At 39.5% G+C, this 25,523-nt stretch overlaps 1 long non-coding RNA gene across 1 annotated transcript in view; it reads left to right on the plus strand.

The window, feature by feature from the left end:
• Positions 1-25,523, plus strand: part of LOC133219508 (uncharacterized) — a 63,341-nt gene that overhangs the window by 8,717 nt on the left and 29,101 nt on the right. The gene's annotated exons all lie outside the window — the stretch shown is intronic.

The following is a 25,523-nucleotide window of genomic DNA, read 5'->3' on the forward strand; positions in this document are numbered from 1 at the left end:
CAGAATATGATGTAATTATTATTTTTAAAGAAGCAGAATATATAGAACTCTTAAAGCTCCCAGAGATGTTCTCTTCTACTCATACTATTTCAGCCTTAATAGAATTGGTTAAATGTTTATAAGTGTTTATAATGTTGACAAAATATATTTGTTGATTTCCATGCCAAAAGAAATGATGGTTTGCAAAGATATCAAACAACCCTTAGGTAGCTGTGTGATTCTAATGCTCAAAATTGCACATTATGTTTACTCAAAGCATTTCTAAAATTTTGAGGATTAAACTGCTTGTAGGTTTTTTTTTTAGTTTTTGTTTTTGCTGTTTTCTTGGTTTTTCTTTTTTTCCTTGTTGAAAAATGTCTGGAATTCGGTTTAGCTGAATTAGAAATACAGTGCAAACAGTCTCTCCCTTCCCATAATAAACATCTATATGAGCATTAATAAGGTAATTTTATGCACATATTGATAGGAAAAATACAAACACACAATGCAGAAGCTAACAATTACATGAATGATTAATAATGTTCAAGTTCAGTAGAAACTTTGTGCAGAGGCATGGGTGGAGAGCTGAGTTAGCTGCTGTGCTTGCCCTTGCTTTTTGGCAAACTTTTAGAATAGTGGTTTTTCTTTCAAAACTTGTTGCTAGAAAGTCTATCTGATTAAGTGCTGGCAGCAAAAAAAAATGTTTATGTCTCTATTTCCTTTGTTGAAGATAAGCCCCTTTCACTCTATGAGGACCTCTCCCTGTGTTGCATGTGAGCAACATGAAATTCTTTATTGTCGTGATGATCTTATTTATAAAGGAATGGGTGTTGACAAAACATGGCCTGAGAGCAGTATTTCTTATTAGGTTGTAAAGACAACATACATGGAAAAGAAGAAATGTTAGCAGCATTGGGGTGAATATTTCTTTTATCCATTTATAAAATGTTTGTTTGTTTGTTTGTTTGTTTGTTTTCCCAAGGGATGCCAAATCCAGAGCATAAGCAGCTTGTAACTGTTTTCTTGCTATTCAACCAAAAAACATTCAAGCATCCTGAAGACATATTGCTATGTTGATGCTGCAGAAATTTGGACCTTTATGCCACTGGACTTTAGTAATCAACAGACTACCACAAAACTCCGGGAAGGACTTAGAAGCAAAAAAACGTTTGGGCTAAATTAGGAGTTGATTGTCCACCTCGGCTGGACACAAGGTGCCCACCAAGGCACTGTATCACTCCCACACCTCAGCTGGGCAGGGGAGAGAGAGTATAATAAAATGCTCATGGGTCAAAATAAGGAAGGGGAGATGACTGGCCAGTTACCTCACTCCTGTCTTCCAGCTGTGGAGCACTGATTTCCCTTTCTTAAATACATTGCCCTAAAGGTTCTAATACGATCTCTGATGGGCTAGGCCTTGGCCTGCAGTGGGTCCATGTTGGAGCCAGCTGGCATTAGCCTTGTTGGACACGGGGGAAGCTTCTGTCAGCTTCTTACAGAAGCCACCCCTGTAACGCCCCCCCCCCCCGGCTTACCAAAACCTTGCCACACTAACCCACTACAATCGTTACCAAGGAGAAAGTGCTGTTCTCTTTACTGACAAATATAGAAGCAACTGAGTCCATAGCAAAGTCTGGATGCTCCAGCATTGCCAAGAAATGGGAGATGTTTTCCTTGACACGCAGCTCCTACTGTGGCTTCTTTTTTCACTTCAGAGCAATAATTAAGGATAGATGATGGCAAATGTCTGAAAAACAAGGAAGGTCTGACAGGCTAGAGTCTTATTGAATGTTACCATGCAAAAAAATAAAAAATGAACCAAACAAATTACAGGGTTTTGTTCATATTGCATTTGCCCTAATTTTTGTTCTTTGACCCAAGTGCTGGTCGGGTCAATTATAGAGTATTAAGGGACCAGCTAAAAGCTGAGATTCCTTTTCTGGGTAGAATATTGCAAAGAAGGATATACTGTTAAAGGTAGCCATGCTTATTCAGTCAAATGCCATGGAGGAACTGCTCAAAATAACTGTGATCCCTCTCTGACCCATTTCATCTACCTCAGTTGCCTTTCATCATTCAAAAACGTCAAGAGTGTGTTGAATTATATGCCTCTATCGGTATGCAAGAAACAAGGACAGTGAGCTTTTTATGTGTACAAAGTTAAAAGGAATTTTAAATAATGGAAACTTGTTTTTTTTTTTTGTGTGTGGGGAAGGATGAAATAAAACATAAATCACTCTTCTGCAATTTCAGTGCACAGTGAAAATACCCATTTTAACAATATTTTCATCTTCTGATTGACATTCCACTGTGTGTGTGTGGGAGAGGCAGCAGAATTTACACATTTTAATCTTACCCGAGAAAAAAAAATTCATGCACTATAATTTTTTAACCTGCAGCTGAAGGTATCAAATGACTCATTTTGCTTGCATGTTATAAACTACAGCCCCTCAGAGACAAGGACTGCAGTCAGGCTGGGATCTCAGATTGGTGCACCTTTACCAGGCTGCAGTGTCTCACCAGCCCAAGCTTTAGACCTGCAGTTCTGCTGAACCTCCATCCTAAAAAACCTTTACAAAGGTTTTGATTGCTATCCTCTGATAGAACACAAGCCTTCATGGGAGGACAGAAGGTACCTGTCACGCTTAAAAATAGGGTGTTTAGCCAACAGAAGGACTGGCAGGACAGGAGTAACTGCAATATTTTCCCTCGTGTGCTTCATCTCCATGTAATGGAAATGACCCTTCTCACATTTTGGAGCAGCTTAGGGCTGCTTAATGTCTGTATGGGTATGGCCCTAAGAGAAAAAAAAGGGCTTGCAGTACAATTGTCTGTTCACCTGCATTATGAAGAAATGGACACCTTCCTCTTACTCTTTTAAATCTGAGCTATGGGTACCCAGAATGGGGGGCTTGATGCTGGTCTTTTTTGACTTAACTGAGGAAGATGCTAGTTGCTTAAAGAACAGATCACAACAGCCCTCTGCAGTGGCACATTGGTTCAGGGAGTGATTTCATCAGCTTTTTGGGGGATTGATGCACTTTAGCAACTAAAATAATCTCTTTTTATTAACTAACTTCTTAGTACAAGGGTCTTTAATATTGAGAAGACATAGAATCATAGAATAGCTAGGGTTGGAAAGGACTTTAGCATGTGAAAATGTTTTCATTTTGGACTGGAATTGTAGAAATGTTTAGCTTGGAAAAGACCTTTAAGATCACTGAGTGCAACCGTTAACTGAGCACTGCCAAGTCCACCCCTAAACCGTGTAATTAAGTCCCACATCTACACCTCTTCTAAATCCCTCCAAGGATGGTGACTCAACCACTCAACCACTCAACCTGGGGCAACTTGTTCCAGTGCTTGACAACCCTTTTGCTGTAGATTTTTTTTCTAATACCCAATCTAAACCTCCACTGGTGCAACCTGATGCCATTTCTTCTTGTCCAATTGGTTGTTACTCAAGAGACTAACACCCACCTCATTACAACTGCTTTCAGGTAGTTGTAGAGAACAAGTAGGTCTCCCCCTAAATCTTCTTTTCCCCAAGCTAAACAACCCCAGTTCCCTCAGCTCCTCCTAAGACTTGCTCTCTATACCCGTCACCAGCTTCACTGGTATTCCTGGGACATGCTGCAGCACCTCAATGTCTTTCTTACAGTGAGGAGCCCAAAACCGAACACAAGATTTGAGGTGCATCCTTAACAGTGCTCTTGTTGAACCTCATACAATTGGCCTCAGCCCACCTGTCCAGCCTGCACAGATGCCTCTGTAGAGCTTTCCTACTCTCCAGTAGATCAACACTCCCACCCATCTTGGTGTTGTCTGCAAATTTACTGAGGGTGCACTTGATCCCTTCATCCAGGTCTTTCATAAAGATATTAAACAGAACTGGCCCTAGTACCGAGTCCTAGAGAACACCTCTTGTGATCATTTGCCAATGGATTTAACTCCATTAATCACCGCTCTTTGAGCCTGCCTATTCAGCTATTTTTTTACCCAGAGAACAGTACACCTGTCCAAGCCATAAGCAGCCGATTTCTCTAGAGGAATGCTGTGGTGAATGGTGTCAAAGGCTTTACTACAGTCTAGGTAGCCAACATCCACAGCATTCCCTCATCCACTAAGCAAGCCACCTTGTAGAAAATCAGGTTAGTCAAGCAGGACCTGGCTTTCATAAACCCATGCTGACTTGTCCTAATTATGTGGTTGTCCTGTTAATTCTGAGTGATAGCACTCAAGATGATCTGCTTCATAACCTTCCCTGGATCAGAGATCAGACTCTTGCAGAATCGCTACTGTTGTCATCCTGTATGTCCTGTAATGTGATTACTGCCTTCCTAGTTGTGCTGTCATAACCACTAAGCTACTGTCATAACTTACTGTCATGCTGTCACAGCTATTATGATAGTGCCATCTGTATTTAACAGCTGTCAGCAGTGTACCTTAGCAATTCTTACGTAGAAAATTGCTATTATTTTGGCCAGATGATTTTTTCTTCAAATACATTGACCAAGTCAAATATCTTCTAAGAAGATTTGCTGGAACTGTGAAATCACTAAAACTGATGACATCATCCTATTTTTATATCATGTCTTACAAAACCTTTCTTTCATTTACATTATGATACTCTGCTATAGCCAGTGATATCCTACATGTGCAGAATGAAACAGGTGCTTCAGCTTCTTCATTAAAAACAACCTACTCTCTGCATCCTTTCTGTTTCCTTGAGTTTTTCCCACAACTACCCACCAGACACTCCAGTCTGGTGGGACATTTTCTGCAGTGCCAGGAGCCGTGAAAGAAACCTGGATGAATCAGTGTTTTGATTCTCTTTATCATCCAAACTTCAGAAATTTCTCAAAGGGTCCAGTTTGCAGAGGTAGTTAGGTGCCTAGAAATGCAAAAAAGGTCTGTGTAGGATTTGCTAAATCCTAAACGGATTATATACTTAACTCCTATTGACCTCCTTTCGAATGATTTTGATTCTTTTGTCTGCAAAACAAGCTGAAAATCTGAAACAATCTGCTTCTGAAAACCCTGAACACTTGCTGATTTTGGTCAAGACAGAAATAACAAATGGCAAACCCACCCATGAAATGCAAACACTTCTGTTTGTGACGATATAGAAGCCAGAAGATGCAGAAAGAAGTGAAGAAGAAGGGGCCCTTCATTCCATTTCTCTGTTCTGCTTTCCCCTCTTCCACCTGTGTCATTACCAGTTAAAATGCCAGTATGTCAGCTAGGAAACACTGGGTTTCTTTAGAGAGACCTAATTCTTGCCTGTACTGGGTTGGAAAGCCAGACCTGATCTTTTTCATTATCCTTCCCAAATACTGGCATGGAACTGATGCTAAACAGTCTGGGCCACGGAACAATTACAACTAAAAGAATTACTGAAAACCAGAGAAGGTAGCTACACTTGTTACCAATTTCCTCTTGTTTGCATATATTTATTTTAAATTTGAGGTGGCTCAGACAAGGAGAAATGAAGTTCAGCTTGTGGGGTGCCTTCCCACTCTGTCTTACTCAAAGGTAGTAGTGTCTACATTAAAAAATTCCAGGAAGTGGAAATTTAACTATTAAGGAGATGAAAGTGTGAATCACAAAGATGGCAGGGGACGGTGGCAAGTACTTGTTGTGTTTCTAGCATTGAAACCATCCCTGATGAAGGTGGTGTGAGAGGAGGAAAACAAATCTCCTGGGACAGCTGGAGTCTTTATCCAGTACCTTGCCACAGCCGCCTTTATCTGCTTACCTCCTGTGGTGCAAAGCTTGTTCTGGGTAGGATAGAAACAAAGCACACAGGAAAAAGGCATGAAAGAAGGGTTTTTTAAAATGATTTAATTTACTCGATTCTTTCAGGCTGAGTGCAGCACATGCTGGTGAGAAATGTGAATCACACAGAAAGTGCCAGAAGCCCGAGGTTTCCTCCTACCTAATTGGCATGTTAAGCTGTTAAAAACGAAAGAACCAAAACCTTGGGTATTTCTTGCCTGTGTTTTTTTTGCATACACAGACATGAAAAGACACATGTGCGTGGCTAACATCTGATATAAAACTGCCCTTGTTATGTTTTGCCTCTGTGTGAGAATGCCTTAATTCATTTTATTTTGTGCTTCTGCAGCACTCAGCACAGCAGGATCCTGAGTTGTGCCTAGGGTTTCTGGTAACGAGCATCATTGCTACCATTGCTTGTGAAACATCTAAAACATTATGAAGTGTGTCTACTTAGCTTTTCTCATTGGGAAGCAATGCTGTTGTAGTTACCACATCATTTCTGTGTCTTATATAAGTTAGCTACTATTTTTTAGATTTTAACAGTACTAACTATGATCCATGATTGAAAAGCTCTGAGCAGTTAACAGTAAAGGGATAATCCATCAGCAGCAGGTACCTACACAATGTATTGACATAATACCTCATTCGTTTGTGGTCTCTCATCTAATATTGCATAAAATTTTGGAATCACAAAACACCTCCCACCTGCAAAAATGCCAAACCAGCCAAGAAATAAGCCTTTGTCAGAGTTTTAAACATTCCACAGCTCCAAATAAATCTCCTTGGGTTTCCTGTGTATTTGCAGAAATTCCTGTTTCTGAATTATGAACCAAAATGGTACCATTTTTCTGATTTAGTTTAGTTAAGCTTCATGACTGCTGTAAGTCGTGTGGTAGGGGCACTGATTCTAATTGCCCAGCTCAGAGGATGAAACTGGTTAATGCCAGCAGGATTTTATGTGAAAGCTAGAATCCAGTTGCTCATAGTCAAGTAAGTTTCTTTCTCTGTTTTCCAGATTGATACTCTTTTAATACGAGTATGCCTATTTCTGTACTTGAAACTCTCACTTTTGAAAACTGCATTGTGAACCAGTTACGATGTCTTGAATCAAAACAGCTATGTGTCTTTCTTCTGTGTACTGTTGTACATAATCTTGATTTTCTCATGGATTTTGTGCATTAACAACTGTCATTCCTGGTAGTGTGAATGAAAGAAAATGAGTTAAGAGAAGGGGTGTAAAATGCCTGATTCTGTAGTGAAAAATGTGACATTCAGTGTGTTCTTGTGCACAGGATGGGGTCTCTGAGAATGTTCAAAGAGCCAAAAATGACAGAAAAAGCTACAGCTTGAAAGTATATTTAAAGAGTTATCTTCTTTTATTTCAGAAAAACTTACATCTTATGGCCTTGTCAAATGATTTATCATCCCCTTTCTAAGGCTGTCCCTGATGTTGTTCTTCAGCATCTGATTTTTATGAGCCTTATTCTTGGTTTCTAGGTCACTGAGCCCAGAGGCAGCTCACAATTGGTTGTTGCTGGCATGCAGGGTGGGGGATATTTTGCTCTTCATCTATTAATGTGCAGTTAATGCAATCAAATGGTAAGACAAATCTGTAGGCTCCTTTTTTTTTACAAGTATATTTAATGTCTGAAGGCAGTTAGACCTGAATACAGAATAGTAAATAAGATAACCCAACACAGAGAGGAATCAATAAGTGACACTCTTTTATAAGCTAAGTGTTTGATTTTTTTCTTGCAGTGATTTGCTGGAGAAGCATATTTCTTTTTTTCTCAGTAGGAACTGAATTAACAAGTTCAGAACAGCAGTAGATTTCTGACACACACATTTAAGAATTAGCAGTGTATCTTACAGTTCAATGTTGTATTGTTTCAACCTCTAAATGAAGGTTCTGGAGCCCATGGATTTCCAAGTCAACGAGTGACAGTTTGACTACAGAATAATGTCTTAGAGAGGTTGGTATCTCTATGGGGGGTCCACAGTCAAAAAAGGTCAGTAAAAATAAGACCTGAAAGTTTTAATTTGTGGCCATTATCACTTACGTTAATGTTTTCTTTCAGCTTCTGCAATGCATGCAGGAGAATTTTGTGCCCATAGGGCCTATATGTGTTCTCACAAACTCTCATTTTACAGGTTGAGGGAAACATAATAAACAAAGCACAGTCATTGTCAAAAGCAAATTCAGTCAAAATGTGCTCAGTTCTAGTAATTTATATTCATGAAATGTTGGAAGTTGTAGCACAAAGCATTTCTGACAATATTTTTCTGAAAGTAAATGAGAGTTTGTAGGGACTTTGTCTCCACTCGTTTGGTATTTGCGATGTTCAAGCCTTTTGTGACTGAGCTTTCTGAGCATGAATGATCATACAAAGCAAGTTTTATGCTCCTGTGATCATAGGAAAAATGTGACTTACGTGATTTAGGGAAAAAGAGCTTACTTATTAAATGCAGTGTTTCCCGAAACCTAAGAATAAACGTGTTTATTTTTGAAATAGAGAGCATAGACAATTATAGCAAGGCAATGAAGGAGAGATTTCTTCTCTATAGGATCAGGTATAAGGCGCAAAATAAATCACTCAAGATAACAGATACACTGGAAAAAATGGGGATCTGTGGGGAGAAGCTATGTGAAAAGAGAGATAAAATTGTTAGATATGATATACTGTGGACCTCGTTGTGCTGCAGAGCTGAGTTCCTAAATGCTTTACCATTATGCAATTCAAAGTGAATGATGATGCCTCATTAAAGACTTTTCTTAATGCTCATTTGCCTAAGCCAGCTGTTTATACGTGTCCTCACTCCTTGGGCATTTGTTCAAGAATCTGCCCAAAGGTCAAGGAGATCCATTTCCCCAGACATCTAGTGACTCAGGGTGCTTTGGGTTGAGATGGTAAAAAGGGAGAGAATTTTCAAGTAACTTAAGCACTTCTCATGTACGTTTTTGCTTAAAAAATGAGGATATAGAGCTTTGTGTTTCAGGCCATAGAACACATATATAGTGAGGACCCCTGCATAAGTGAAGTCCTAGAATCTGAGGCAGTTGCAGCTGGGACTGCATCTGGGAGTCAGAGAATCTAAGTCATGAAGTCTCACTAAGACATCACAAGACCACTTCCTTAACCTTACATGGCTGCTTATGACTACACTGAATCTGCTTAACTGCAAACAGAACTGTATTCCAAATAACCTCTTTCACCCTTGAAGAAACACCACAGCTCTTTTAAGAGTCAGCTGCTGGATAGTGTCTCCAAATCCCTTTAATTAACCAAGCTATTCTGATTGTTGTCACCCTGCTGCTAATAATTGTTTCCAACCTTAATGCCTGCTGGGATATGAAACCTCAAAGACACCTCACTTTTCCTGAGACAGAGGCTGGCTGCATGCTGTTGAGAACTGCTACAGCTTATTTGTTCCCAGCAGAAAGCTGGACTGACTTGACATGGATGTCACATGAGGAGTGACTACAGATCTATATTATTTGTGGCATTAGGGCTTCCTCAGCCCTGCCTAGATGGATCTGAAAGACCAGATATTGTGATGGACATTGTCACTTCACAAATGGGACTCCAGGTTTCTCCAAAGCATAGGTGAGAGGCAGGGGGTGGAGGCAGAGATATTGCCACTCCTCGGGGGCTTCAAGGTTTCTCATCCTATCCTGTTTGCTTCATGTTGCCTTATTTGAGTTTAGCAAAATCACATGTATATTGAGAAATCTGTGCTTGTGATCCTGTTGCAGCGATAAACCAGTAACCATACTTTCTCTCAACATGCCAGCAAGCACTTACTGTATATGATTTTCAAGGCACTCATATCTATAACTTATGAATAAGAATTAAGTAAATGAAAAGAAACAAAAAAAGAGTATGTTGATCAAACTCAAAATCTATATGAAGTAGCTTTTGGCCTTAGCGCAAGTTTGTAGCGGACCACTTTGATTGCACATGACTATACAAGGCAGCAAAGCAGAAACCTTCACAGTCTTGTTTCCCAGATCTCTCAGATTCTGTCTAGATGGGACAGGGCCACAATGGCATCACATGTAAAGAAAACTTTCCAGGTTTTCGTTTTCAGTAAGCACCTCTCTGCATTCATTCACTGCTCATGAAGGCATGGGATGTACTGTTTTTTTCTTTTCAGTGGCTATGAGGCAGTGGCCAAGGCCTTTAGCCCCTCCATAAATTTATCTTAAGGAGATATGTTCAGCTTACTGAAGTATTTATTTATTTTTTTTTAATGGAGCTAGACTGTGGAGACAGACAGAATACAGATTTACTCATGGAAGCATTTCAAATCTTAGCACACACATTTGTGAGCTTGATTTACCAGCATACACCATGACAGTTATGAATATATTTTAACTAGAGATGCAGTCTGTCTCTGAAATGTATGCTTTGTCAACTGTGGCTGCAATTTGTATGCAATTTTAGAGTGCTTTCTCTTCTTTTTTAATTGATTTTGAAGTGATATCACCGGTACAGAATTAGGTACAGAATTCTTTGAAATAGTTGTTAACCCCAGATACACCTTATTTGTCATGTGGTATCTGTAAAAATCCTCTAATGATATTTGTAACTTTATATCCCATTCAGGTGCAAGCACAATGATTAGCCGGGATATGCCAGAGCAAATGCATTCAGAGTAAAGTACACAGACAGAAAGAAGGCAAAAAAGGTTTGTTATTTTTGAAGAAGACCCACATTTTGTTATCTGCACATCGATATTTTGTGCCCCTGTGGGTAGTAAAGAGCATGTGATTGTTTTATTAATGATGTTTGCAGCACAGTATCTTAAATATAAGCAGGTTGATCATTGTGCAGTATCTCTGCAAACAGTGAATGCATAAGCAAATTTGAGACGCTTTCATTTCTTAGTGTGATTCTCAGTGAGCACATCACGACTAACCACTGCCCATCCCTGACCAAACTGTATCTACACTTAGCTGTGACCAGAAAAAATGTTCCTGCCATTCAGCCTGCATAAATATCAAATGCTAACTCAGCTTATTAAAAACCTGTTTAAGTGAAAATTGTGCTATAGACTTAGAAGGATATGGTTTCTCCTGGATTAGGTATTCAGTGGAGAGCTGAAGCCAGTTATATGTGTGTTGTCTAGTTTTGGCCTCATCTACTGATAGACACTCATAGCAACTGGATTTTTCTTCTGTTTCAGAGGGAATATGCTTGAATACTCCATGGAAATCTTACTACTTTAACTTCTGGTTTTGTGTCCTACCACCTCTAGGGTATAGTACAGAGTAGAGTGTCTCTTTTTGGCTGAAAACAGAGTTGGAACAATATGGTCTTTTTAGAGGAATGGCAGGAACCCCCATGTTTTGGTCGACACTTTGGTTTACAGTTCGTTATTATTTGCTTTCACAGTGAAAGCAAATACGACAAGGAGACATATGGAGAAGAATGAATGTGCATATTCTGCTTTGAGCTGGCTGGGAGTGCCACATGCATTTGTATAGGACCATGCTGCTTCTGCTCTGGCAAGGAATATGAAGGATGTACTGAAATGAATGACAGAGGATTAGGAACCAGTGCTAGAAGATGTGAAAGAAGTGGGAGCTAAAGATGACACAGGAACCTACTCTTCACCTTCTGAGCAGCTAATTTCTGCCACTTAGTGGGAAGAGACGCAAGCCATCGGCAAACGAGGCAGAGATCATGAGAAGACCTGCTTTTTTAATTAGTTCAAGGATTTGGACTTTAATAGCAGGTGTTTCTTATGAGTACCATTAGAAGTAATGGAAGGAGTAACTGTTCCCCTCAACAGATTCATTGGGTTATGTAAGCAAAACCAAGACATCTGCTGAAAAGTATGTGGAAGGATACTGTAGTCAAACCACAAATCTAGAGCTCTCAGACATTTTTGGAAGTAAAAATATGAAGAGGTTACATCAAGTATACCTTTAGCTTTGCAGGTTTATGAACAGATTTTGGGGTTGATTAATGTGATTTCTGCCAATTCTGGAAAGTGAATGCATTCAAGTAGACTGTGTGTCAGCCACACTCTTTGCCACAACCTTCCAATATTCAAGGGCATGTTGGTTCTTAAGAGTGGTTCTTTGTGGGATATCCTGCCCAGGTTCATGCTGTATTAGCCGTATTAACACAAAATAATGTGTCTCCATCACTATTGGAAGAGAGAGGAGTACAGGACAATACTGTAGTGTTTTTTTCATTACCACAAGGAGGGGAATGCCTCAGACTACAGGGATGCTGGCATTGATATTTGGCTTGGGAAGTGGCTACTTTTGTGAGTTAAAAGGAAAGAGAAAAAGTAAACATAACTATTTTGGGATGGGTTTTACCAAAGGCTCAGTTCCATGATCCTACCCAGAAATGCTTGGTCTTGACTCCTTTTAGCCCAAGGCCAGATAGAGGTTGGGCCGAAGCATGTGAGGCAGCAAATTCAAGCTGAGAGATGCCAAAGAACCCAAGTCACTGCTTAAAACCCATCAGAATGGTATCTAGAATTCAGTTATGGGAAGACAGCTTTTAGTGTGACCAGTGATGCTTCTTTTTCCTCCCTTTCCTCAAAGCTGACCCTGAATCTGAAAAAAGAGCAATTCATGCTCAAATGAAGAGAATAAATAAAATGAAGATTCTGAATTTATAGAAAGTAGGCTTTACTTTGTAAATTAGTCAAAGCAAATTAAACACCCTGTACCTCTATGTGCTTACTTGAGTGTTGGCCAGTACACAGCACAATGTTGAGACAGAACAGCCCATAAATCTAGTTGCTGGAGCTCAGGCTGGATTCATATTTTCTGATTAATTATTAGCCTGTTTGTTTGTTTGTTTGTTTGTCACTGTTTTCCCCACAGAAGATTTGGTAATTCAACTGTGGGTTTTGGGTAGTGGGACAGAGGGACTGTGAGGTGCAAAGATACAGCAGCCTAGCTTCTCGAAAACATCTTCTCAGCAAGTCTCAGTTTCAGCAGTGTGGTTGGTGAGGTCTGTACTGAAACGGAGACATAAATTGAAGCCCTGGTGGATGCAGTGATCTGCAGATGTCTCTACTCATTGCCAGAGTCCGGCATTTCCTGAGCCCCATCAGTGTAATTTCTGATCTCTGCAAAGCTTGGGAGGATTGTTCTTTGAACTTCTGCCCTCTATGTGTAAGAAAACTACAAACTTGAAAGGCTACTCAGCAGGGAAAATTGCATTATTATGTCAATGTGGTAGGAGTAGGAAAAAGAAGGAGCGAAATATGAGACAAGGTTCACCATTTGTCTGTGCTTGATTCAAGTGGCATGGGGTTTGGATCAAAACAATCTTTGCAAAGACAGAGATGTTTGGTGGGACCTTGAGTAAAATTTTTAGTGCAAAAAATGCCAGCTTAACCTATCATCTGCTGAAATGTAACCAACTATGTATTTTATTTTTGGTGTTGAAGATTGTTCAAACACACAGAAAAAGCACAACCTCTGCTATAAGGAGCTTTGGTGCTTCCAGGCACAAGAGCAAAATACACAGGTGAGTAGAAAGGTCTGTGCAATCACGTGGCTTCTCCCACTGACAGCTCTGAGGAGCTGAACAGCACTTGCAGGTGTAAATCTGAGGGTTGTTACTCCATTGCTTGTCACAGCAAAGCTAAACAGAGGTGGGGATGGCTGTGTGTTGGCAATACCAGATGCTTTTTCTTTTTTTTTTTAAAGATATGGACTGTTATCAAGTCTGAAACTCCATACAATGGAAGGTTTCTGGTCTTGGACCATCCAAGGTAGCTTCAGAAAATTTGCTTCTTTTGGCTGAGGATACACTAATTTGATAAACCTATAAGATAGGGTGTTTTTCCTTCAGTTTATGTCTCTTTTTTTTTAATTCTTTTTCTTTTTCACATAGAAAATAAGAAATATATTTTCCTACTGACCTGCAACAATTTTTAAATAGGTATTTTTTACTTCAGAATTTTTGTTTGAATAATGAAATACATTTGCTAAAATAAGAAAGACATTTCTATTTTAGACTGAAAGAGCTGAAAAAAGACTCAGTAGGAAAAGAAAAAGTATTTTCATAGCTACAAGCAGAGTATTTCACACAGCTGTGGCAGAAAGCATCTACCAATAAGAAACATATGAAGGCAAATTACAGGTTTGAAGCCAGTAGCATAGTGGAAAGGAAGAGGTAGCTGTTGAGAAAATGAGAAGGCAGAGAAAGAGCCTTCTTTGTGATGTATTGAAAGTAACCAGTAGTGGAGAAATTGACATTTTGAAGGGAGAAAGCATTTTCAGGAGGATCTGAGCATTGTGCCTCATATGGAATGGAAGATCTAAAGAAAATATCCAAATGAAAAGGGAGGAAATTAATATTCTGGGATAGACCTCCAACTGAACTGAAAAGGTTTCCATATCTCAAGGTGGGTGACTTTGTATACAAAGTTTGCTGTTTCACATAGAGCTTATGAGAGGTTGCACTGGCATGGCTTGATAGAAGAAAAAAGAGTCTATAGAGGAAAGAGGCTTTGGTTAATCTCCAAACCAGCATGATGCACCAGCCCTTGGCTTTGAATCTAGTTAGTTATTGATCTTTTAGACCCGATTCACAGGCTGTATCTTGTCACTTCACTTGTACAAGTGTGAAAATGAACCCTGAAAGCACATGTCAGGGAAGAAGTGGAACATAGGTGGGGTTTGCTTTCCTGACACATTTCGGGCTGGTATCATCTTGTCAGGGAATATGCAAAGCTGAGATAGCAAATCTGCTTTTCCACAACAGGATCTGCGGAACAGCAGATAGTGGTGACAAGCTCAGTAAGAAGCAATTTACAGTAGTGCAGCTTTTTACACTGCAACATCACTGCCACTGAGGCAGATGGCTTCCAAATGCCTTATTTCTGAGACTGTATGATTTTCAGGTGTGTTATCTGTTAGGAGACACTGCAAAAGAGATTCTTATCAAATTGCACCATGTCAGTGCATGATGAGTGCAGAAGCTACCTGCATTTTAGTTTCCATGTGCCAGTCCAAGTTTTCACAGTATGCCTTGACCTCAGGCAGGCCTCTGCTTGCTTCATGTTTCACTGAAAATGACTCTCCATGCTTAGGTTTGCTTATTGCATTATGCCCTGGCCTCAGAAAATAATAATCTCAGGTCAGGTTATTATACTAGTCTTTTACAACAAGGTGGGCATAAGATGCAAAGTTGTTGGAAGTTATGTTTTCCTTCTTGAATTTTGAAAATTGAGTATATGGAAATGCATGTGCCATGATTCAATGCTGTTTGCATAATGTATGGTGGATACTTAGATATCTGAAGACAAGTAACCTTATGAATAAACTGTGATGTCTGTCCCCATGCTGGTCCCCTGGACCTGCCCCATTGTGATCTCATTAAAGTATCATTTAGCTTTCATTAAGGCAGAAAACAAATACAGAAGTGGCTGTCAATCTAAGTCTATTTTACAATTCCAGGACCAAATCCTTTTCACCTTATTGAAGCAAGTTATCCCACTGAAACCAGTGAAGTATTTCTGTAAGATTTGCTCTTGATCAAAGCAAAGTGACCTGCTACTGCTACTAATTAAGCTTCTCTCTACTGAACCTCAGCAAAGTTTGACAGACGTGAAGCTATCTTCTTGCTGAATGGTAAATACATGCTGCTCATTGGAGAACTGCTCAAGTCTCAGATGGGCAAGCCTTAGATGAGGGCTGAACCTATTGATTTAGTTTGCTTTAAAATGAACAGAGGATAATTTCTGAAATCAGACTTGATGATCTCTTACTCTCCCACATGCTCCCATGGGAATACATTCTGGTACACAGCCCTGCACCCAAGCCTTGCTGGAAGCCAGCTGAGGTGTCATGTGGAGATCATGATTGAATGGGAAGCTATTTTACACTGAAGTTCAATACTGCAGAGGAAAACAAATCTATTAAGTAGGCTCCTAGTGAAAAACCAGAGCTGACAGTTACAAAGTATTTCAAGGAGAAGCAAGTAAACCGATATCAAGATGTCTAAGCGTTAGCTGATCTAGAACTGTTCTTCCCTTTCGTTTGCTTGATTTGACAATTAAAGTGGTTAATTATATCACAGAACAGTTTTAACAGAGTAAAATTCTAGTGACAATAGAAACATCATTGAAAAGCATTCAGACCGCTTGTGGTAACAAGTTGCATACTGTACTGCAAGGAATAGGGCATTTGGATAAAATGAAACACAATGCATCATGCATTACACATCATGTGTTTGTGGTGGGCATTGCTATTATTCCCCATGAATGAGGAATTCCCAGTAAGTGTGGGGCATAAATTTGCTTTTAATTGCTGTTCTTTGTGCACACCACCCATCACTACTACCCACTGGAGAGTTTAGTTAGGTGCTATATGCATTATGTGTTGCACTGTTCTGTTCAGAGTAGTTATTGTAAATGATTTCTTGTGTGGGTAACCAAGTCCTGATAAGGTCCGGCAACCTTAACACTGAGTACTGTACAGTAAAAGATGAGAGTATCTCACTCTGAATTGCTTTCAAGCTGAAGATTCATTCTGCAAATGCATCTCTCCAAGGGTGTTTGGGATTCAAACAGGACTCTAAAGACGCTATCAGCACACAACCCATCTCTAAGCAAAAATCAGAAAAAATAAGTGCAGTGAATGACTAAAATACAAAGCAGATGAAAAGGGAGCCAATGATAAAAGCATATACTGAGGCATCAGAAATGAGAGAAATGTCATGGGTGAAATTCTAAGTCTGTTGAAGGTAATGAAAGCGTTGGCACTGACTCAATTAGGACAGAATTTTATCAGCGTCTGCTTTGCTTAACAGAGAATCTTGTTATTCCTGGCTGTCAGTTTCTTAAATGCATCAATATAAAAGTGGATATTGATGAGGCCAGACTATATAGATACCTTTAAAGAATGTGCTTCATCTATAAAGGGTAACACAGAAAAACAAAAAAAGATGATTATTATGAATGAAAAAATGGGTGATGGAATTCAGAAGACTCCTCAAAATGTATATCTCTTGAAATGTTTATTCTTTCCATTATGTTAAGTGGGCCATTGCACTGAGAAAAAAATATTTTTTTTAATACACTTCAGAAATCACTGGTGTATTGGGGGAAAAGGAACACAATAGCATACTGGTGTGTGCAAAAGCATGTGAGCAGGTGTAAAATACTAGAGAGTGTGAGATATTGTTCTAATTATAATACCCAGTAACAGCAGTCTGATTTACAGTGATTTGCAGTGATTTGATTGCTTCATCAAAAGCGTAGCAAGTGGAGCTGAGAAGTAAAATTTGGTTTCAGTGCTACAACATATGTACGTATGTATGTATATATGTATACACATTCAGAAAATATTGGGAGTTATATATATTTTTTTATTACTATTATAATCACATGCTCATAGGCCTGGGGCATAGGGCTCAGGGCATTACAAAAGTTGCTCATACCATAACATCACTTCTGGAGGGAGGATGCCAGGATGTTTGGGTCAGATAAGAGGGAATACAGCTCCTGGCTCTGCCCTAACTTATTCTCTCACCTTATAAGCTGTGTTATGCAAGAAAGGTTTGTCTGCCCTTGGAGCAGAGTTTCAAGTATGAAACATTTAAAGGGTTTGGACTTCACTGTAACAACCCATTCTGGTTGTTGCCAGTGGATGCTTGATAGGATGAGTATGTTATGACTGTTCTCATGCTAAGAGAGGGTCACTTTCAGATGTTTTTTCCTCCCTCATATTCCCTTTCCTACAATAGTGTCTGGCACTATTTCATGGCTCTGCACGGGCATAAACCCAGCTCGCAGTTCCCATAGACTAATCCACTGGCAATAACCCCAATGCAGGTGGCTCCACCTTTGGGACAACAAAAGAAATTTGAACATGTAAAGAATCTCCTTCCTGTACTGCTTTGGTCAGCACAGTGCTGCTCTGGAACACTGTTGCAGGGAAATTTCTTCAGAAAGGTTTGGCAACTGCACACAATACCTTAGAGTGGGAGTTGTTGACCACCCACTCCTACTTCTATTTGTGTGTTGATGTAGTGCAGCTTTGTAAGTTAAATTTATTCAGAAGAGATGAATCTGCCTTTGGGTTGTACAGCACACACAGATGATAAAAGCTGCAGGAATAGGTTTTTCACTAATGATGTCAATGGGAAGTGAACCTTGCCTCTTACCCTTCCCTCTATTCTTTTCCAAAACAGAAATTGCTGGTGGGTGGTTAGAGTTTAAAGTTGTCGCTATTTTGCATAAGGTAGAATTTGAGAGGTTGTGAAAAATTGTGCAGAGCTTTTTTTGCTTCTTTTTCTTCTCCAGTCCCTGGAAGCATAAATTTCTCAGCAGCATTTTCATGTGACTTCTTACAGAAATACTTCAAAATGAGAGTTGTTTGACTGGCAATGTTGTTTTCAGGCCTAAAAAGCCAACATCTGCCTGGGCAGTTTGGCTGTGTCCCATGGAAACAGATGTTTGATGTCCATTTCGAGATGTACAAGCAATTTGTGAAAATTTGTGCTGCTGCTATGCGTGTTGCATCCCTCTGCCCAGACTGCTTATGAGCACAGAGTGCTGGTTTCCAGGGCTGTCAATCAAGCAGCTTTCACCAGAACTAAATTGACTTGAAAGAATCAAAAGAAAAATACCCCTAATTTTTCAAAAGAGATTATTTACATTGCGAACCTGATCATTTCAGATTCAGACATTAATCCAAACCTGGAACCTTTAGCAAAAGCACAATTTACTTGTTCTTTATTGCTTAAATGAATCTACATACCTTTTGGTTTTTTTTGTTTTTTTTCTGTGTTAACCCAGATGAAGTTCAGATGTTTACTTGGAGCCAGTAATTTCAAATTTAACCGTGAAAAGTAGAAATATAATCTCCCAGTACAGAAAGACTCTTTTTCATTTCCTTTATTGCCTGCAAAAACACTCTACAGCAAGCTGTTTTAAAAGTCTGTGTATTCGTTTTAAAGGCTTCCCTCCCTCCTTTTAAGGACTACTTGATTGCTCAAACATTCATGAAATTCAGTGAACATCTGATGAAAATTGGACATGCTTTGAATGGATCCTGTGAAATGGGTGAGTTTCACAATAATGTGGTATAATTGAATAATAGGCAGGTAATTCCTCCTGTAGCTTCCTTACTCCTAGGTGAAAACTGTATGCACATAACTCCTGAAGACTATGTTAAGCCTGTCTCACAAAGCACAATGTGCATGCCATGAAAATATACACTGGAAAATCTCATTAAGGATCTCTCTGTACAGGCATTACAATTTGGCCATATCTGCAGGTCAGGGCAGGTATAGGGGTATGGGTCAATAGAGGCTGAGAAAAGGGTAGATGTTTTCTTTGCCTAATACTACTACTAATAATAATAATAATACTAAAAGAAAGATGGTGTTTATCTGTACTGACCTTGAGTTCCCTACTCACAGGTCCTTGACAAGGAAAGCACAGCAAGCTGTTTTGAGGATCTCAGTCAGAGCAGTGGCAGCTACTGATGCTACGGTGGCTGGTGCAGAGCCAAGTGCCTTACTGACACATGCCTGTCACGATGCTAAACCCAAGGAAGAGGTTAAATGTATCCCTCACTACTGTTTCTTTTACAGAAAAGAAAAATATTTCCAAGGGGACTGTGGCTAATTTTACAAATTCTTAGCAGTAAATGCTGAACCAGATATGGGGAGCTGAAAACAGAGATTTCCTATCTGTCAATCTGGCAGGTGTGGTAGGGCACAGCTGCCACTGTTTGGTGTTATTGTTTTTGCACACAAGAGATAAGGTTATGTGGGCATATGAATAGGTTTGCTTACAGTCCCACTGCTTTTCATGTAGGCACTTCAACCAGAAAAATCTATGACTGCTTTCCAACACTTCTCCTGCCTTCTGGTCTTTATTCTCTGCTCTCTCCTCTCCCCTCCTTCATCCTTCAGGAAGGCCCCTTCCTCCAGATTTGTCTGGCAAATTATGTGAGAAAAGTCCAAAGCAACACTTCCCCCAAGACAGGCCATTAACTTGTTCATGTCCTCACCTAGTGCTTCCTTTTAATGCCACTCCTCACTGGAATACTTAAAATATTATATAAACACAAAGGGTGTTTATCTTCTGGATGAAGCTGTAATGCTCTCCAGTGAAGGACCTGCAAGTGCTAAAAAGGAAATGTTAAACCAAGTTGTATTATTAACCCTTGCTCTATAGAAACTGCTGGGTTTAAGTGTGACAAATAATTGTTTTTTTTTTTTTTTTTCCTGTTTCTTGAAAAGCTTTATTAATGAATTGTATACTGGGTAAGAAACCTCATAGAAAAGAAAAAAAATACATTAATTTGGAGAGCAGTCTGAAGAGTGAAAAGAAAGCATAAGCCTATCCTATACCAGATTTCTTCAGGGAAAATTAAATTCAGAAGAGGGAGCTAGAAATAAAAATATGAACAGATTTACTTAACATCTCTAAACTATTTTATCTTTTTGGTGGCTAAACAACAAAAACAGTTTTGCATTAATAGAGACAGATATGATCTGAGAATTAGCTTTTGAGTTTTCTCCCCAAAGCCTGACAGCTTTGCTAGCCATGATATTAGAGTGAGATCATTTCCAATTATTGTATGCAGAAATCATAAGTCACACAAGATGCCATAAATAGTGGTGAACAAGGTTTATAATCTAACACAGATTAATGACTTCCAAGAGAGAAAATTGTAAGTAGAGTAATATTACTTATCTTAAAAGATTATATTTGGGTTTTCTGTCTGGAATACGGAAAGTGTCCAGTTAGGGTTTTTCCGTGATCTTTGCTTAAATATAAACAAATCCTCAACACATAGGCTAAGTAAGCCAGATAAGTTTTATGCCAAGGTAATTTAGCAGTTCTTTAAAGAAAAGGACCTTTAAGCATTAGTTGTTCTCTTAATTTCCTACTTCTCAGGGCTTCAGAAAACTCCAAAGATGAGAGGAATTCTCCAGCCACTTGTCTCAAGGCAGGACCAGATGTTACTATTCCCACAATCATTGCTTGCAATCATTTATTCATTTAGCTGCTACAGTATTTTTCCTGAAAATGGAACTGAGTAGGCATGTCTGTAGTTCCCTGATGGCTTTTTTTGTGTGTGTTTGTTTCCTTGATGGTAGGTGCCATATCTGCTCTCTACTTGCTTTCAGACACTTCTCCGTTTTTCATTACTTTTCAAGCTTAATGGCTAATGACTTGTAAATTCAATCAACCAGCTCTTTGAAATTCTCAATGATGGCGTTTTGTCAAGATTGGTCAATTTGAAAAATCTGACTTCTTAAAATACTTTTAAACCTGTTCTTTCCCTACAAAAAGCAGATGTGTTTGCTTGTTTAATAGGACCCTCTATCTGATTGCAGCTGACTTTCATACCTTCTTGAGCAGTATCAAAAACTTCTCATCTCAGTTGCTTAGCAATCAATCTTTTCTTTGCCCTTCCTCTTATCTGTGAGCATATTTATAAACTTGAACATTAGTAAAACATTTCTCATGTCCCTACCTGCTAATCTTGTCTCAACATGTAATTTTAAGCTTGTCCTTAGTAAACTGACCCTATTTCTCTTGCCTGCATACTTTGTTGAGATGTGGAAGATATATGAAGGACACCTCACTTAGCTAATTCCTTGCAGTGCTTCATATCTTTTTTTCATGGTGATGTGATTTATTTTGGTGCTTTTTCCAGGAGCCCCTGCTTTTCTATCCCACTGCTTCTTTACCTATTACCCAACGAGACTTCACATGACAATTTTATGACTTTCTTTGTTGACTTTGGAGTTTGTCTGTGATCATTCCACTGTACCACAAGTGCTTTTACATGATCAGTTGCTACAATAATCGGTCCTTCCTATTAATGCAAACTCTGTTAGAACAATGGCATAAAAACTTATTTTTTTTCCGAATAACAATCAGAATAACAATCTTGAGTTCAATAAAGAATGAATGTTCTCTTTCATCCATGCTTAAGTAATTATACACAGGGCTGGAAGGGACTGAAAATTCAGTAGGCATCCCTGGTTGATGATGTAATCATGTATGTGCTCAGTTGCTGGGCTGAACTGTCCCCAGCCGTTGGCCCGATTGTCATGAATGAAATAAATAGTGGACTCACACTTATCTTCAATTACTTATTTCCTATTTTCAGTGGTTTATTTTTTATTTAAGCACAAAGGTGGTAGAGAAGTCAGTATTTTCTGCTTCTCTGATAATTTTCTGTTCTTTCAGGAGTAACTGCAGTAAAGCTGGGTCTTTCTCACCTCTGAGAAACATTCATGAGAGAAAAACAGGAAGCTGGACAAGACAATTATTTTTTCCTTTTATTTTTCCACTTCCCTCTGTTTCTACAATTCCTTGTGTGCTCCAGTGTGCATCCTGTCACAACTTTTCTGCTGGGATTGTATTTTTATGCCCATAGTATCTTCACAGTCTGTTACACCTGCATGTGCCAGGGCAATATATTCAGAGAAGTCTATGACAACAGCTACAAGATCTTGTATATTCTCTGGTGAGATTTTGTTAAATATTTTTTTAATATATTGGAGTTGTTTAAAACTATGTTACTTTGTTCAAAGCTGTCTACTTCAGAGGATGCACCAGCCATTTCAGAGCTCCCAGCATTCCTTAGCCAGATGTTTCACAGCAAAATATTTTCTCAGCTGGATGGGAAATCAATGAAACTGCAGAAAGCAGTGGTGGGAATAATCAGCCTCAATGATTCGCTTATATTCTGATTTCACATGGGAGTATGGCACAAAAATCTGAAATATGAATCCCCACCTTACTTCTGATTTACCTTAATAAATTCCAGTTCCAGCATAGCAAATGTAAATTGACAAACGTGGACTACACGGAGTGTAAAAATATGGAACATATTCAGAAGTTATTACAGCTCATCCTGTTTCCAATCATACATTTGTTTTACTACAGTAGGGTAAATGAATATTCAGTGTATGTTTGCAGTGATATTTCCCAATGTACAAAAAGTTGTTGTACCTACTGCAAGGAATTGGTTGAATTGCATCAGGCCTGAAATAAAGACAAAGAGGTTTGAAGTGATTTTAATTGGGTTTAAAAAGGTATTGAAAAATGAAAAAAATCTGTAGTCACTTGGGTGGCTCCTGAGCACTATCAGTATATATCTGTTGCTGAATTCCCTGCCCGAAAAGGTCATCGTAGTTAGTATCACTTATCAGTGCATTTGCAGAAAATTGGGAGCTGAAAACTGGAATCCTCAAAAAAAAACCCAACAGATAAATGTCAAGCAAAAGCTGTGGTGACAAAACAGTATGCTTCTTCTATAACAGCTCCCCTGCTCTTTTTTTAGAGGACAAGCCTCAGGACAGCAGCCTCTGGGCAGTGGCAGGAGAGGCAAATGAAGCAGGGTTTTCCACCAAGAAGGATCTTGTGATACTGACTTTCTTGACATGGTGTGTCATGTCTCCTTCAGCAGCATGACCTCCTATAACAGCCTGGTGATAAGGTGCATGTATGGAAGTGGGGTTGAGGGAGAAAGCTGCAGGTATCTAAATGGTAAGTCTGTTTTTTTAGGGTAGAGAGTGAGTGGTCTGGTTGGCTGCACCAGAGATGACTGATTTCTTTCTATCTTAAATGTACCATGAAAGAAGTTTCTGTAGAGGGAAAAATTAATCTTTTTGTCTATCTTTGAAAAGACAAAATAAAAAATATTGATGAACCTGTAGACTTCACTCAACTTTTCCCATTCACAATCTTCCAGAGTAAATCTGACTCATTTGCCTCATCAAGAGCTCAGGGATTAGCCTTGTCATGTACCTCAGTTACATGTTTAGGGGTAGAAATAAACTTATTCAACCCATCTCCCTTCCAGAAAGAAAGAAAAAAACAAACCCCAACAACCCTAAACAAATTAAAAAAACCAAGCAAAAAAAAACAAACCCCAACAACAATCTGTTTCAGAAAGCAGTAATGTTCTATGGGAAATAACTCCATGCTTTACCCTCACAACAACTTGCACAGAAAAGGATTGTCTGGTATATACGTTCCACTATTTTTGGCAGGGCTACTGCAAGTATCAGTAGCCAGTTGATATTAAAATCTTGTAAGGGGATGTTGCTTGGTTTTGCAAATACTTTGTTACTGATGAAATGCATACATTGCTATTACAGACAATTCTTTTCCTAAAGTTCATCTGAGAAAGCAAGTGTCAATGACTTCTGACAGCCACAGAAGCTGAAAATAAAAGCATTTACAAAATATTCTTCCTGTGGATCAACACATTCTCTCCATGCCTTTCTGATGAAATCCTGAAGAAAAGGCATGCGCCTTTTCAATGTCAAGTCCCTGGGCCCATCTTCTTTCACCTGAGGGTATTTCCATGACCAATTTCAGACTCAGCTTTCTAGTTATTGCTGACCAGTATTATGTGCTACCTGGTAGCAAATTTGGAGTGTTGTCCCTCTTTCTGTGCGTACCTGTTTCTGCTAATTGCGGCAGTATTTATAAAGGTGTTTCTGAACTGACACTGTTTTAACGGATTTGAATTCCAGCTGTATGCTTGTCAATACATAGAGGCAAATGAGTTTCATTTATGTTCTTAGAGTTCTTATGTAAGTTACAAATGTCTTCTATTTCTGTAAGTTACATTCTCAAAGGCTTTGGGAGTACTGAGGATTTGGAGATGAGACACCCATTCAACATTCCCAGTTTGCCTTCCTGGCTCTTTGGCCTCTCAGCACACATTTTTGTTCTTTTCATTAAATGCTTTCCTTGGGGTTAGACTCAGATGCCATTTTGTAGGCTCCTTCCTCTTTGTGTCGGTAAAAATCCCTTTCATTACTTCTTCCTTTGGCACCAGTTCAGGCTGCTCTTGGGCTGGAAAGTCAGTTCATGTGCATGCTATAATCTTTTCCAAAGCCCTTGTCTTCCCCCTTCTTCTCCCTCCTGTCCTTGGGACCCTGGTTCCTGAACATAGCTCCTGGGAGTGCTGGCTTCTGGTTCACAGGGAGCTGGCAGCAACCTTCATTCAGGCTTGCTTCACTGTTTCCAGCTCTAAATTACATTAGAAGAAGTTAAACTCCATTAACCTTTTCCTAATATTACTTTTCCTTTACACTCAGTTGGTGCCATTGCCAGAGGGATGTTATGCAATCCCCTTTGGGAAAGAGAGTGATCAGCACTTTTCCAGTTGAGAGTGGAAGGGAAAGAAAGTGGGAGCAACTGCATGGATGGTTAAGTGGGGGGAGGAGAGGGTGTGGAAATAGGCCAGGAGATGGGCTCCCTTCTGGAAATGGGCTATGAAGATAGTGTCCTGGGATGCTGTACTGTCTTGGTGCCTTCCTTGTCTGTCTCTCAAATGCTGGCTGGTATCAGGATTCTGTTGGCTCCTGCAGGTTTCTAAAAGCAGATGAACGTTTCTGACACCTTCCAGTCCTCCCCAACAGAAAACCTATTTAAAAACAAAGCAAGCAGAAAAACAGAAATTACCTCATCAAAGCAGATTGTTTGAACAACATGCCATATTCCTGTCCCTGAGCAGATGGCAGTGATGCGTTCAGTGAGTAAATGTGACCTAGCTCATGATAGGGAGAAGTCAGCAGCAACAGGAGCTGGATGCCATTGTCCCTGTCACTCTTTGTGTTGGTGGCTGGGAATGGAAGAGGTTCATTTCCTGCCCTTTTTTGCCACCATGTGCAGACCTGGTAAAGGTTGCAGGTTGCTTCAGATCTGTCCTCACCCTTCTGTCTTCCTTATGTCTCTCCATCCCAGAGGAGAAGGCTCTGCCTGGCTGCTGATGGCATACCTCTTTC

Source organism: Neopsephotus bourkii, unplaced genomic scaffold (genome assembly GCF_033783945.1).
Source record: "Neopsephotus bourkii isolate Nb327-2 ecotype Australia unplaced genomic scaffold, CSIRO-AGI_Nbou_v1 NB_1358, whole genome shotgun sequence".
Taxonomy (NCBI): Eukaryota; Metazoa; Chordata; class Aves; order Psittaciformes; family Psittacidae; genus Neopsephotus; species Neopsephotus bourkii.